Genomic DNA, 16526 nt, shown 5'->3' with positions numbered 1-16526 from the left:
TTGGAATGTGTAGGCCGGCATGGGCCTGTGGCCCACACCCCATCTCAGCGGTGAGGGTGGGAGCGGGGGAGAAAACGCCACCCCTGCAGAGACCATTTTGAAATCTGTGAGGATTTCCGTGCCATCTGGACCCGCTGCCAGTCTGCCCCAGATAGTAAGGGTTGGCAACGGTACCCGACGGTGCAATATGGCTCTCTCTTTAATGAACTACTAACTGTCCCCCGTTTTAATTGATGTGACATTTGAGCCATTTATCTCTGACATTTCAATGAAGGATGATTCTCAGCCTTGCCATTTACTTTTTTGTGCTATTTTCTAAGAGTCATTTGCATTTTTCTGCTCTAAACCTGCTTTTTGTCTCTCATTAGCTAATTAGAGAGCAACATGCACGATTAATAAAAATGAACATAACCTAGTTTGATATAGGCTTGATGAGGGATAATCAGAAAATCAGTGTTTTCTTAATATTCATCAAAAATGATGTGAGGGGCTACCTGTGGTAAAAGGTGACTTCGATAAAGCCTTGTAACCTTTAACCACATACCAACATGTAGCCTACAGTGTGGGACAACTTATGTTCGCAGCATGGGGAGAATCAAGCTCAATTAATCAGCATATGATTGCAGTAAGCAGCCCCCTCTGCTGGATCTTCTGAGCCATACTGTTTGAAATCATTTTAATGCTGCATTCAGTGGCCAGACAATTATCATATGTGGCAGCCACTAAAGCCGTTCCGTGTTTGCTTTATTGCATTTACTAAAAATGGCAGAAATGTGCAATTTTAAATATTTTCTAAGACAGATTTTATTATTTATTAATTTTTTTGTAATGCAATTTTTGTTGTGTGCTAATTTTAATTACCACCGGCTCATCAAGGCTGCTTTACACATTTTACAATCATATACATTTATTATGAGGTGTGCAAAAATTCTAATGTTTAAAAACAGGAAGCATATTTGCCATTATGTGTTGAAATAAACAACCTAAAGTGCGTGTGAGTGACATAACAACTCGGTATACTAAAGGCTCCAGGCTCAATTGTTTTCCATAATGACACATATTTTCAATCTTTTAAAGATATCCTTTAAAAACACGGCTCCACTGATGACGACTGTTCCTTTGATTGTGAGCGGCATCATTGCCAAGGTGTGGTGCCCTGTCTGTGTTGGCAGCCGGGCTGATATCTTTTGTTTGGGACTCAAAGAGCTCCTTTTCCTGTTCAGTTTCCCTCACTATTTTTGTTTGTGTGAGGTGTTGACGGACTTATACGTTGCACAGCTTCCTTTTAGTGTACAGCACCAGATGTTTGCGAGAATAACAGCCCTAACCTTTTTTTGTAATAATGACAGCGATTGTTTATTAGCAGTTTTGTCCATCCGGTAATGTATGATTGTCATAGCTCAGTCATATACTGGCAGTCTGTGTCTTGCTCTCTTTTCCTGTGTTTGCAGCCTCGCTCGCATGTTGGCGTGGGAGGAGTTGAAGTCATTTATGATATCAGATATTCTTTAGGAGAACAGGAAAGTCCTGACAGACTGAACAACCGCCATCGTCTCACACAGTGGTGTGTGTGAGTGTGCATTTTAATCAGGAAAAATGGCTCTGTGGGCCTCACATTGCACATTGAGGAGGTCTTTTGTGTACCAAGTGTACAGTAGATGTGTCTATTCCTCTAAATCAAACCACGAAGCAGACGCAGAAAAAAAAAGAAGCAACCTGTTATTTTGTTCTTTTTACTCTGACACTTTGTTATTCCACTCCTCTCAAAAGAATTAGCCTGATGATCATATAAGCAATTCCACGGCCACAAAGAGGTGACAAAATTTCCTTGTATCCTCTTGTGTCCACTTATTTAGTGTACCTGTGTGCCTCTGTCCCTCCATCTCTCGTATGATGTGGCTTCTCTATTTTACTGTTGACATAGTGCTATGAATGTCTGAGCATTTTGCAAATGAAGAGGCTTGAACTCCTGACAGGCAGTGTCGCCGGCACCATGACACACTGGCCCGCACATGCTGTGCGGCATAATGATGACATTAGGATCCAGTGATAATATCAGGACGCACTTCAGATAAATGACTGATAAACCAGGGGTTGTGCCTCTCGTATTACACGCTTGACAGAGCAGCTAATCAGTGTCCAAGTGACTGCTATTACATAAATCATGAGCTCGACTTTGATGCATATTCCATCGGTGTTCCCTATTCATCACGTCATCTGGGGGAGACTCTCTGGATGACTGGCTGCCGGGCCAACACACATTTTAAGAGCATATTATGTTTTCATTAGAATTTGATATGATCCATTCCAGTGTTGATTTGATTTTACGTGCTCGGGTCATTTGATAGGAAGCTACCGAGGAGTGGGAGTGTATTGTTACACTCTGTAAGCTGTTTTGTGTTGCTTTTACTGGTCACATTTATCGTAAAAAATGCCCGAAGGTATGCAGCACTGTTTCCTCATATAATTAAATTTGATTATAAAAATAATTTTTGTATGTATTTTTTTATTTTTAGCAGACTGAATTTATGCTCTTTGTCACTTTTGCAAAGCTGTTTTATACTATGGATTTGAATAATATTAACCTATAAGCCGAGTATCATTGTTTTATTTAGGAATAAACTCCAAATACATTCAAAGATGAAGTTGGAGGGGAGATCTGGGGTGTTGAAGTGAGTCACCATGTATGTTTTATTCTCCAGTATTGGGGTCAGAGAATGTGAAGGTGGGGGTGTTAATTTAATCCCCATTCTTACCCAGAGCATGGCCACACTCTCTAAGGAGCTTTATCTCTGACAACTGTGTCAAATTAGAGAGACCACGAGCCCCTCATAAAGAATATGTCTGTCAGACTACATTGTTCCTGGCCTCTGAAATATACGGCTGAGAGAGACAAAAATAGAAGATAACACCGTGGTCCCACTGTTGGACTCGAACATGATGAAATAATTTTCAAGCCATGTGATCCTGTCAGTGAGACAAACCACTAATAAAACTGATGTTCACATATTATTCTGTACCTTCTGCGCTTTGCTATTCATAGATTTCAATAAGCGTGGTCGTGTTAAATAAGAATACCTGTTCGGACATTATTACATTTAAAAAAAATCCTTTATGCTAATAAACTAGTTGAACGAAATTATTTAGAAAACTTTATTGGACACTAATTCATTGTAATTCAGCCTGGCCTTGTAAAATTGATGGGAGTGTTACATTCCATTAGGCATGGTACATAACTCTAGGTCAGTCCAGTCTAATAAGTGCCCATCATTTATCTCCCTGGTATCATCGCTGCACCACAGTCAAACATGTAAAACAACTCTTAATGTTCTCCCTAGTCCCCTATGGGTGTTTCTCCCTGTTATCATCATTGCCTCTATTCTAAGGGGACTTCCTCTGGAGACAACATTTTCATAGACCTTTGACCTAAACCATATTTTCCATTTGAATAGTCTGACTAGTGAATATTTACAAGCATGTTTAATGTATAATAGATCTCATCTGTAAGAATCAGGAGCCATTTTCTGCTCAGTCAGGTTCTGGTGTTGGCCTTGGCCCCTTGCTTGAGGTAATATTGACCCCTCTTAAAAACAAAATGACCTGTGCCTCATTTAGGCCAAGTAGTATGCATACGTATTGCACAATTCCTAAGGGCATACATGTTTATAACAAGGAAAGCTGGCGTCTCGAATGTAAACATCTTAGCACTGTAATATTATTGTATCAGTAAAGTCCCAGAAGGTGGTAGATTTAATAATGTGGGTGGATTATATAAGAGAGAGAAATAAAGCAGTAATTTGAAATTGTTAGGGGACCTTTTGTGTCAATGGTTATGGAGGCTAAGGGACAACTCCATTCCCTCAGGCCACTGTTAAAAAGGCAATGACTTTTCTTGTACATGCACAGCATTTTGGAATCTACATGCATTACTAGCACCACAGGCTTTTATCATGTGATTAGTAATACATAATACATTTGATTCTATTATCATGCATGGAAAAAAAAATGAATGAGAGTGGTGAAAGGAAGAACATGTTGATGAATAACGTTTGCAGTGAAGTGCTTGAATATACATTTGATAGTGAAACAGATCTCGGTTTGCTTCTCGGGTGCTTATACAACCACGGGGTTTTTAATCTCTTTCTCGCCGATGAAAGTCCCAGTAATTGCTATATTTCCCTTTTTGTTTCAAGGACCTTTGATGATCCCTTGGCTTGCATCAGAGGGCAAAGTCATTAGTGGAGAAATGAGCTCAAGTGAAGAGAAAGAGATTGCAGGGCTCCCAGCATGATTGGAAACTTTGCTTCACATTGCATCCTAATTTGAATTCAATTTTCAATGTATATTTGATAGATAAGGACAATTAGAAAATATGTACTCGGAAAAATCGGTGCCTTTAGCGTTGCATGTTTAGCATTTGGAGGCAGCACATAAGCATTTAATAGATATTTTACAGCACGCTGTAATTTAGCTGCTTGAAGATACTAGGGCAGTTTAGAAATATCCATTAGCTTACATTGTTTACAATTTCACTTAAAAATAAACATACCGCTGAAAGTCTGTGTTTTACAATTGAGTTATTTATTATTTTTATACGCAAACATTCATATGGCTGTCCACAGAAGGAGTAGTAGTTGATAAATCAATAAACACTTGCAGTTAGATTGCAGTTTGTAAATAAACAATATACGGTTTGCAGACAGTTAATAGAAATTAGCGTGCTCCCGTTAGCCTCCGTAAAGCTTGACAACATTCTTAATGCATTTATAATAATTAATGTCTACACACAGCAAATACTTCACGTTAATTTCTCTGTCTGCTTCCTACTATGTTAAAGTGCAAATTTATTAAGTGTTTAATATTATGTGTCTTGTTTTTGCATTTGATTGACGTTTTAAATATAAAAAAAACAAAAACAAGAGCCACTGGATACATTTTCATATTATAATTAGACCTATCATTAATTTAAATTCACACTTAGTTTATAATTTATCTTTTGGATTTTTCAGAGTGTAACAGATTTTATTTTTTTCATCCGTGTTGCATACTACATGCAGAGGAGTTATAGCAGCTAAACTGGCAATATGCTTTATGATATAATGCTGCAATCATCATCAAGTTGTTTAGGGAGGGAGTAGGGGGTGCAGGGACAAGTGAAATATGAAATCCTGTCAATCAAACTGCGGTATACAACACTCTGTTGCGGTTGGGTGACAGTGGTTCTTTCATGTAAATCACAGACATTAGAAATAAAAGACAGGCCTGTTGACTTGTTTCATGCTGGGAATCGGTGGCCCAGCATGTGTTGCTCTGTCTGTGCTTCACTCTCCTGTGGAACTGCTGTCCCCTGGGTCCTAGCACTGCTCCCTGGGGTGCACTGCATATAATTACCCACAATCCACCCTGAAACAGCTCTCATTTACAGTAATCAACAGTCTGCACTTCAAAGGATTCATGTGGCATCAGATACCAAGAGCCAGTGTGTGTTATTACAAATTATTATTATTGCCTCACAGTTACCTTAATATACTGAAGCTGATGACTGTGTTAACTAAGGAGACTATGAAATTCCTGCACGCTTCTGTTTGCCCATTAAGGGCTGATGAGGGCAAAGTTGATACGCTATATGCTGTTAGGAACTTCAAAAGCAGGCTTAGTTCAATATAAGGTCTGCACAACAGCAGCAAAAGCATCAGATGTCTAATATTATACAGAAGGGGTGTGAGGAGAAATGGGGGGTACGCTTCATCAAGGGCTTAAATTTACATGACTAACAAATTCAGACCGCTGCTAAGAAATGCAAGATCATTTGATCAGTTGGCAGGCATGATAGTGGCGTGTGTGATAATGGTCATTATCATAAACCGGAGCCATCATTAGGCTTGATTTCAGATAATGGTCAGCGTTGAAACCATTTTACACTAAGAAAAGCCTCTTCCCATTAAAGACATATTAAGTGAATTAACTCACATCATGAGTAGAAAAGCACTGTGTGGTATTGCCTGGAACATAATGTGCTTATAATGTGAAGTGATTTCTCCTGACTGGAGACAAGTCAGCCAGTTTGCATTCATAATAATTTACCTTAACCCCACACAAAGAAAGCAAAAGCAAAGCAAAAGAAAAAAAATGCATCTGTGTTGTTTTTTTTTTTTTCATGTTTTGAAAATGAATATTATTTAACTACTAAAGTGGGGAGATTTATAAGCATGAATATACATTTTCCTTGTGTTTTTCTCACAAAAATTAAAAAGAATTTTCTTTTAAAAAATATATTACTGTAATTTTATCTATAAATTTAAAATAGTTAGTGTTAGTTAATGTGTACATAAATAATAATTGTTTAAATCTATGCATGTACATTCACAATATCATTTCCATGGATTCTTGTTTGTAATTTGGAGAAACAGTAATTCTTCTACAATTTACCTCCTGGCAAAATAGCTGCTGTGCATCCAGAGAGACCACCTTCAGACATGACATCTTCTGCTCTCTAGCGGGAAGAGCAGCGTCCTCCACAGAAGCTGCCTCTGACCCTCTGGCACTGCTGGGCCTCATCATCGCCGGTCCATTAGGGATGGTGGAGCAGGTCTCCGAACGAGCATGGCTGCACCGCATTACTCCTACCCCTCACTGCTGGCAGGTCCCCTAGTGGCCAGGTCATGTCATGGCATGGGTGCCCTGTGAGTGAGCTTGTACCAGGTCTGCCCTTGACATGCCCCCCTCGTACTCCTCCTCCTCCTCCTCCACGGAGAAGGGAGAGCAGATCGTCCGGATGGGGCACTGGGGGTGCCAGCTGGTGCCAGCTGCGAGGGGAGATATCCAAGGTGGCGGACACCTGTCCTAACTCGCGCCCCCCAGCTCCCACAATGCATCTGGTGCGGCCCTGCAGACCCATCGTGGGGAAATGAGGCGCTAACCTTGAGGAGAAATGCTCCCAGCGTCGCATTAAGAGAGGCCCTAATTGCTGAGCGCTAGCTCTGCCAAATGACATTAGGAAGTGCTGTCGTTTACTTTAACATAATGGCTCAGCGTGTTTTTTGGCTAAACTTCCTTTGCTTCTCTGAGGTGTTTCACAACAGTGGCCGCTTTGGCCCTGCCATGACCAGGACTTGAGGATGACAGCGATTCTTGAGAACAATAATTCCAAAAGCATTTGAGAGTTGGACATCCACATTTGAAATTGGACTGTACAGTGAAGAAACACACACACACTGCAGAAGCACACATGCTTATGTGTCTCCATGTTAGGAAATCACTATACCATGTAAATGGTTGCCATTTGTGAAAATGCAAATGCATTTACTATGCAAGTTGGTTGATTGGTTTTATTATTTATTCCTTTTTTCTTTTTTTTGTCAAACCAAATTCTTGTATGGCTTTGTCATTTCAAAGAAATACTAACACAGTCCACTCAGTGTGATTAAATTAAACAAGCATGCTCATTACATTATGCATACTGTAATAAGAATAGCCCTGACCGGTCGGTAACAGTATAGCAGGCTCCACAGAGAATGATCACATGTTTCGCTGCTGTACTAGATTTTTGGGGCACCCATTAGCAGAACAAAAATCACCTTTGATTTAATGAAAGGTCCTCATTTGCTTACCGTCTCCCCTCACTTATGGGCACATGGTTAAATTAAGCACCCGCACCCACCCCACCGCCCAACCCCCCCACATCTTTGCCTCCATTCGAAGGAGACACCGTCCCCTCTCTTGCAGTATAATGCTGTGATGATTCTATGATCTGGTGTTTCAAGTCTGCGGGAGTGTCAGAAATCCACTGCAAGGTGCTTCTAATTGCAGATACACCTCAGCACTTGAAAGTAATGAATGTGAGCATGGTTAAACCTCCAAGGATCAAACGCTAGTAATACATCATCAGTTCTGAAAAGGGTAATTCGTTTCCCTTCGCCAAGCAAAATATTAGAAGTTCAGATAGGGGGTTTTATTATTAATTTATTCTTCCCCCAATACATGATTTTGTAATTGAAGTGCTATGAATAAAGTAACCCATATATCTTAGCAATCCACTATGCATCCGTTGACAAGACGTGGGATTTGAGTGTGTAAATATTGTCTGTAGCAAGTCGCAACAAGGATGATTCTTCCTCAAATACACTTTGGTGATATCTTTGATTGGATTTTGAGCCATGTATTTCCCTGGATCATAACAAATCACACTTTATTGTGTGTCATCTCAGATCTATAGTGTTATTTACTGAACTTCTAGCAAGCTTAACTCTGTGATTTTGTTTGAAGTTTTGCTCAGATAAAACATGAAACTGTTGGCAGGTATTTTATAATTGTTTAAGTCTTAAATCGAAGAGACTTCAAATAAAGAAAGCATTTGTAGCATTTTTTTTCCTTGCTTACACTGTAATGTGCAGGCATATTATTCAAGTGTTATTTCTAAACTTTGCTTCACCTGATCCCTCAGAAGAGGAGCACCTCCAGTCACCATGGGGTAATCGTGCTACAGGGACCCAGTCAAAATAAGTCCGGCAGTTTACTAGAAGACGGCTTCTAGCTGCTGGCTGACCCTTGCGGCCACCAAGCTGTTGACCCCAGGAACGTGGGGGTAAGAAGTTCAAAGCCCAGCTGTCTGTGCATGATCTCTTCGTCTAGGCCATGGTTGTGCACCACAGGGGCCACTTCCCCCGCTGCCTGAAACTGGTCTTCGCTGAAACAAAATCAGGATATGCTATGCTTCTTCAGTGGTGCTCTGAACTGCTGAAACTCAGTTGAGCGCAGAGTGTTTGTGTGTTAGCGGGATGTAATTTACAGCCTCGTGTTGAATGTGAGCTACCAACCTTGTGCAGGGACCAGTGTTGCGGCTGCTCATGGCATCTGCTCAGACGGCCACTGAGGAACAGGCATAACAATGTGCCATTCACGGGCCAGATGATGTCCAACTGCGAAGAAGAGTTTGGACAGGAAGGGCAGGAGAAGGGCGAAAAAAGACAGGGAAGGTTGATGGACTTAAGAGGAAAAAATAAACCTAACAAAAAAATAAGCTCTAAACTGCAACAGGATCTATGCAATTCATTTCATGGTTTATTTATCGAATGCTTACCGATGAACAGCATATCACTAGATTTCTTACATAATCAGTTCTTTCTTATTTCCACGGAGAGACAAATCCGAGTTGTGGTCTGCAGTTAAAGCCAGGTCTCAGCGACCTGTCATCTGTGGTGTACAGTTAGGAGGTGGCTAACCCCTCAGGGAGGAGAGAAAGTGCTGGGGGGTCTGAGGTGTAAAAACCAAGGAATTTCAGGGGCTGATAAATGAGGCTCTTCCTAACTGCATATGGTATGTGTTTTAAACTGACTCCCCCTCGGCCCTCCTCATAGCCAGCCATCCTTCATGAAGAGTTCAGGGCCCTCTGCTGTACATGGGGGCCCTGTTTTGTTGCCAAGACAGGCCCCCTGCATAGGCTACATATGGGACTGTATGACGTCTGGCTTGGCTGGCTTTCATGGATTGTTATGGTGGTGTTATGAAGGCTTCACATTGGGTCATTGTTAATTTACACTACTTTGTAAGCTATTAGTTTTACAAAGAAAATGGTTTGTCACTCAGGATATACACCTGCTACCTGAGAATAACAGAAGTCAAAATTAGAATATTTCAAAAAGGAAAACAGTCAAACGGCATAGAAATAAGTGACATCTGTCTGACGGCTTCTTAATGTGATCTAGAAGTAAGGACAGACCTGAGAAAAGCTTTAACACCACCTTCCCTTAAAAAGAGTCCACTTATCCAAGAGTGCTGCCACTCATGTACAAAATAAAAAATAAAAGCAGTCCAATAGACGTGACACTATGTTGTTTTACAACATCAACAGCAGCACAATTTTATCTAGTGACAATAATGGGACCTTTTTGGTGCAATGTGCGCTTAGTATTGGTTATTTCTGCACAATATAGCCCACTATTGGCCATGCTGGTTGTTCACTGTCCTGTTCAGTAGTCTTATAACCAGCCAGCTGGACATATATGCCCCCCGGTTATTCCACCGGACCTTTACCTCCTCTCTTATAATAGCGCCCCACTCTCTCAGTCTTTCGAATGTATTCTACTCATTGTTTACTGTACATGCGGGTCCAGAGTAATAATAAATAAGGAGCGTGTGTGCCGTGCCAACATGATTGATTACGACAGGGAGGCAAGGTCAGGATGGAGGAACAGGCTAGGGCTGTCCGACTCATTGAGTTAACACTGTATCCGTATTGTATGAATGTCACCAGCGATCGTGTGATTTATTACTACAGCCACTGCTCAATTCTCCTTTTCTACCTCCCCCCCTCTTCTTTTGGTACCTGACCGAGATACAGGATATGAACAGAAGTGTAGACAAAATTTAGTCTGTCAGCGAGCACACTGCATAGGTGGAATATTTAAAGATTTTTTGCTTATATTTGTCAAACATATGCAATATTAATTAGGAAAAGCAAAAGCACTGGCCTTTTTTTTTTTTTTACCTGTTCAAACAGATTATTTAACATCCAGTCAGATAATTTTATTGCACAATTACTAAGAAAATTCTGTTTTGGTAGTTCATCAATAAGCTTAATCTACTACATTCCATATGAAAATTTTCATATAACAAATACACACATTATCCTTGCATGCAGCATCACTTTCACAATAACAACAACAAGGACAAAAATCTGAAAGGACTGACAGAATTGTTTATTTGCTTGAATAACACACCAAAAAAAGTCATTGTCACTTTCAACAATATATACTGAACTACTCTTTCTTTTCAGAGGATCTAACCTTTCGTCTTGGACTGAATACACAATGCCCCTCTGGACCTCTGGACTGCTCACTCTTTAGTGCATGTCAAGAAGACACCAGTCTGGACTATTTCCTCTGGGAGGTGGGTAAGCAAGCGCCACGCTCTGTCAGTTAGCGTAAAATGTTTCAGACTGAAGATGGATGGAGACGACGTGTCACTATGGCTCAACCGGGCTTTCACTGCTGCCATGGCCATGTCCTGGTCACATCAACCCAAGCGACCGAATCGCTAGGACCTGTCCTTCCTTTTGAGTTAGCATACACACTACATGACAGAGCGTGTGGCCTTCACTCACAAAAAAAAAAAAAAAAAGATTCTTCTGGCTTGGTAGGTCATGTGGATGAAATCAAATGCTTTGATTGATTTGCAATTTTTTTGGGAAACTTTTGATTACCATAACATGTAAACAGGGAGTTACTTACATTCATTCATTACGATTATGTAACTAATAATTTTGGAGCAAGTTACAATCTAAACAAAACACAAGAGAAAGAAAACTTGAAGGGTCTGACGAGTGGGACCTTGACATGGGAAGTCAAGGAAACCGCTGACCTCTGTGTTTGACCTCCTTCAATATGTTTCTACAGGCAATTCCATAACTCTCTAGCCAACGTTTAAATGCTTCCTGTTTGACAGGAAGTTCCACATCACTCCATGGGACCTGAGCTAAACTCAACTGTGCGAAACGACAGCACGCAGAACCCAGAGTTAATTTATATCGTGTCTCATCACCTTTTTGTTGAAGACTGCGCACACACATGTACACAATCAGGCAGAGACAAACATTTGAACATGGGTCTTTTTGGTCATGCATGGTTGTGAGCAAACACACACACACACGTGTATACACATGCTGATGTGGTAATGTACCCTACCATTTGAGTCAAAGGTACAGTATGTAGTGGTTTTACACACTTGCAGGAGTCAAAGGGTCTGTATGACAAGATATTTTTCTCACACTTTTACTCTCTCTCATTCTATGCCTCTCTCCCTGTCTGTGTCTCTTACTCACTCACTCACTATTTCACAGTGTTGTTATTGGAATCTGTGTGTGTGCTGGTGCGGACTGTGAAACTGATGAATGACCAGCCATGGCAGATTCATAGTCCGGATCCTGGTGCAGCTGGAGAGGAAACTAATGGCAAGCTGGGACTATGGAGGTCTCAGAGCTAATACCTGTCTCTTCCATCAGGAGACCTGGGGGCATTTTTTTACACCCAGCCAAATAAGAGCCACCCCTCCCAACCCCCTCCACCACCACCAGCACTCTTACTTTTAACACCTTCCAACTCCTCGCCACCACCCCCTCAACATAAACCCCCTCTCCTCATGCACATACATACACATGCATGAAGGCTGCATGCATGCACGCACACACGAGCAGTCAGGCACACGAGCATGCGGCCACACACAGATGGACACACACACCCCCGCCGAGCCCCCAAACTGTCCAAACTGCGGGGTGCTGGGGGAAGAGTTTAATAGTGAATGGGTGGCCTTACAGGTACTGGGCATCAGCTGTCTGAGAGTAAATGTGCGGCAAAAAGACAAGGATGGGCACTTTACTGGACATTGCCTTTTGCTCCCTGCTGATCAGCCACACTATGAAAAGCTTCCTTTGTGCAGAAGGTTCAGTCATGCAGCTTGAAGTTGTACCCAAAGAAATGTTGTGGTTGTTCCAATTTCCCCAGCAACCAGGTTTATTACTGAGCCCATGTCTCAGTACATATATTAATGCTTGCATTCATCTGCCTCCCAGTGTTATCCTCATTAGTGTTCTATACTATGCTCATCCTCAGAGCAGTCTGTGAAATAAAATCAGAGCGCTAGTGGAAGTCATTAGTCAGTTTTGAGTGTGCATATGTTCAATTGACCTGCAGTATGTAAATTCCTGCAATGCTGGCCTTGCATATGGGCCTAGTGCCTCACTGGAGGCCCGTCCAGCATGGTGCCTCATTACAGAGAGGCTTTCCAGAGTCCTCTCTGTTAATTAGAGAGCCTTTGTCCATCACGTGACTCTGCTGGTCTGACACTCTGAGGTCACAGTAAGGACTTATAGATCTTCCTCCCGCAATGTCCGTTTGTCTATCTGTCTTCTTGCACAGCACTGCAAGTGCGTTCGCGTCCACATTTTTCATTTTTTGGTGCACATGGCAGACAGTTCTTCGATTGAACGTTCCAATCATCCATCAACTTTCATGGTCAAAGGCTTAAAATAATTCACCAAGTTGCAAAGTCAATGTTTTGGTTAATTAAGTCTGTATCTCTGTAATCTACTGTGAAAAAGAGTCAGGCCAGAGTTGTTTTCTTGTTTGGGTCCTATCTGTGAAAATGCCAGTTTTTTCCCCTCTCTTTTCTACCTTTTCACCTGCTTGTCAGACTTGCAAGGCACTCAGTGAAATTATCTCCAGGGTAACAACAAAGCACTGTCAAGATACCCAGCATCCTGCGGCTTAATTGTTATTAATTTACTGCAATTAAAATGTGTCTCTCTGTCTGGTTTTTTTTTTTCATGCCTTGACAAGCATGGATATTGTTTACACGCAAAGAGAAACTGTTGAAGAACATTTCCAAGCAATGTCACTGTCTATGCATAGCTCTAAGCAATTCCGGCACACATCGCGATAAAGCCCATATTTGAATAGGAGCGGATATCAAACACATTCATTAGGTTACATGCTTCACTTGATTAATTATATCTGAAGAAAATTGCGGGCACTTCGGATCTTAGTCTGGTAGTATCGCCATGTGCCACGGATCCCTAATTTCCAAAAGAAAAGGGAGGGGGGGGCTGAAGGGGATTTTTTTTTTCTCCCAGTCTATCCCGGACAGCCTGCCTCTCTCCCTAAGGAAATGAACGTATTCAAATGTATCTCCATCAATGAGCACAGTAATTATGAATTCAGCACTAATTAGTAGATACACTACTTTCCTTGCATATTTGATTTCCACTGTGAGATGTTAATAAGGGAAGTGCCCATTTTTGTCCTATCTCATAAAAATTCCAGAGTGTTGGAGAGGGGAGGGGGGGGGGAGGTAGAGAGGGGCGCAGGAGAGGGGGTGGGGTGGGGTGAGCGAGAGGGGGGCACGGAGGGGGTGGGGGGGGCAGATGGTGTGAGGGAAACAGGGGATGCATTAAGTATGCATGGAAGTCGAAAAAAATAAGTTTACAGATAATTGGCGTGGTTACTGAGGGGCTAAAACAACACTGCTTACCTTAGTTAACATTCTGCTGGCTAAACATGGCTTTTAAAAGACATACATGCATTGTATTACTCTACTCTCGTTTACAAGGCAAATAAAAGCTTTCCACCAGGAAAAAAAAGGGACCCCAAATACAATAATAACGTGTTGAATTACTAATGTCACACCCTTTTCAGGGAGAACACATTAGCATATGAATAATAGACAACCGCTGATATTTAAATTTTTTATTTTTTTTATTTTTACATATTATATATCTTTGTTCAAATGTCATGAAAAAGTAAAAGCCCAAACTGTTTTGCTCCCTTACAACGCCAAGGGGTAATTACAATATTTTCCCAGAGAGAGAGAAATAAGAGAAACCCTCCCCTTCTTTGATAATGTTGCTGAAACATATTTACAGTGCACCACTGCTTGTGATTTATTAATATTAGAAGACAGCTTTTGTTGCAGTGTTTTCATAGCTAGTGATTAGCACAGCCGGCTACACTGAATAAATTCATAAGTGGATTAAATTATCAAAGTGGAATAAATCTAATAATATAAATGTTTATTGGAAGTGAAGGACTTCATATTTCCGGCGCTGTCAGATTAGGGAGCAGATGGTCACCCTTATGCCAGTGTTACTGTGTGAACGCTCATGTCAGAGGCCATACCTTTACCAATAACATGAACATATTTCTGGACAACACACAATTGCATTGGATACAGTGGATTTATCTAATTAATCCAATCATCTCTTTTGAATGGGGGATTTCTGTGCCCACTGGTCTCCTCCTTTTTGACTGAGATTGGCGTCTTTGTGCCAGGCTGCCAGGCTGCCAGCCTAAGAGGCTGGTCCCCTTCTCAAGGAGACTGTTATGACCATGTGGTGTTCGTGCCAACCTCTGGCTGTGGCGAGGAGATAGGGAGTGCGCAGGAAAAAAAAAAAGGAAAAGAAAGGAAAAAAACACACACACACAGACAGGAATACAAACACATCAGCGCACATAACTAAACAGGAATACACACATATACTCAAAAATGCACTTGTAACATTGATGTAAATACACAGATATAAATACTCTTTCCAACACACACACACACACACTCACACACACTCCCACAGATCATGGGCAGACGGGACTGCCACTCTACAATCTACTTAATCTGTGATCAGATAAACTACAATAAAGGCAAGACTGGCAATAGAGGGCACGGGCTATTATGAATGATCTGTATGTCACTCAACCGCGCATACACACACGCACAAACAAACAGGCATACAAACACACACATACACACAAAGGCGGCCCCCTCACACTCTTATTTGACTTTGTGTGTGCTTCGCTGGGTTTATTATGACAGGCTGAGCGGCGGGGAGGGAATTAAACTGTTAAGCAGACATCAGAGGCAGTCTAATGTTTAATGCAGGAGCCGGGGCATGTGCTGACTGATAATGAATACAAACAGGCCAACGTCTTATTTGTTGTGCTTTTCATTGGGAATGACTGGGGTGCTTGACATCCACAGCTAATGTACTGTACGGGGCTATTGTTCTAACCCCCCTCTCATCCTTCCTCCATATCTCTCTCTGTCTCAATCTCTTTTTTCATTTCACTTGTCTTCCTTTATTGTGCTGATTCTTCAAAGCTGCGCTGTCACTGCCATCACACAACAAGCCCGTCTTGGTCTAGAAGTGACAGGATAATGTTGTAATTCTCGTGGAATCACAATCTCCATCATGATAATGTGTTGATGGGATGTGGTAATAGTTGTTAAAAGGTCACCCAGTGTGCTGTAATTGGCTCTTTCATACTTCACTACGTTTACTACGACAGAAGGCATGACCTCGCTGGCAGAGACGGTAAATATGCCATCTTGAGAGTGTAATTATACAAGCCAAGCCTTCTTGGATCCCTTTCTCCCGCCTCCTTTGCCCTCTCTTGCCACTCGTTTCCTTACAGTCTCACTTTAGATGTCCAAATGTAACTGTAAGTTGGCATGATAAATGAAGCAAAGCTGCAGTACAATACTGTACGTATGCCATGATTGGCAACTGTACAGTATTGTTAGGAATGAAGATCTCATTTGAAGAGGCATCCATATTTGAAAATATTCAAATTAATCCTAAAAAGCTTTGTCCACTTGTCTACTTGTTTACTTCTACTTAAAACAAACAAAGGATAAAGTGACTGCTGCCAATAAAACAATGCAACCCAATATCTGGCGTCTTCATAGCAAAACATTTAAATATATATTTAGGGATGTACAAACAATTTAATTGCATTTGAACTGCACTGTGACAGCACAGGGAATAAATAATAAATAACAATAATGCATATTTATTTTACAATAACAACAGCAACAAAAGTGCTGTGTTTAATTAGTCCAAATGCACAATTAAATGGAAAATATGATTTATGCTTTTTGGGCATTAGGTGTTAAGTTGCATCAATACTGCAATTAATACACTGATATAAAGGGACCATATGAAAAAGGCATAATTGGGCTAATCTCATAGAGACTGTAAACAC

This window comes from Pundamilia nyererei, unplaced genomic scaffold (assembly GCF_000239375.1).
Source record: "Pundamilia nyererei isolate P.nyererei 1_Seehausen unplaced genomic scaffold, PunNye1.0 scaffold00024, whole genome shotgun sequence".
NCBI classification, from domain to species: Eukaryota; Metazoa; Chordata; class Actinopteri; order Cichliformes; family Cichlidae; genus Pundamilia; species Pundamilia nyererei.
The sequence above is the reverse complement of the archived record's forward strand: the minus strand, read 5'-3'. Positions refer to the sequence as shown.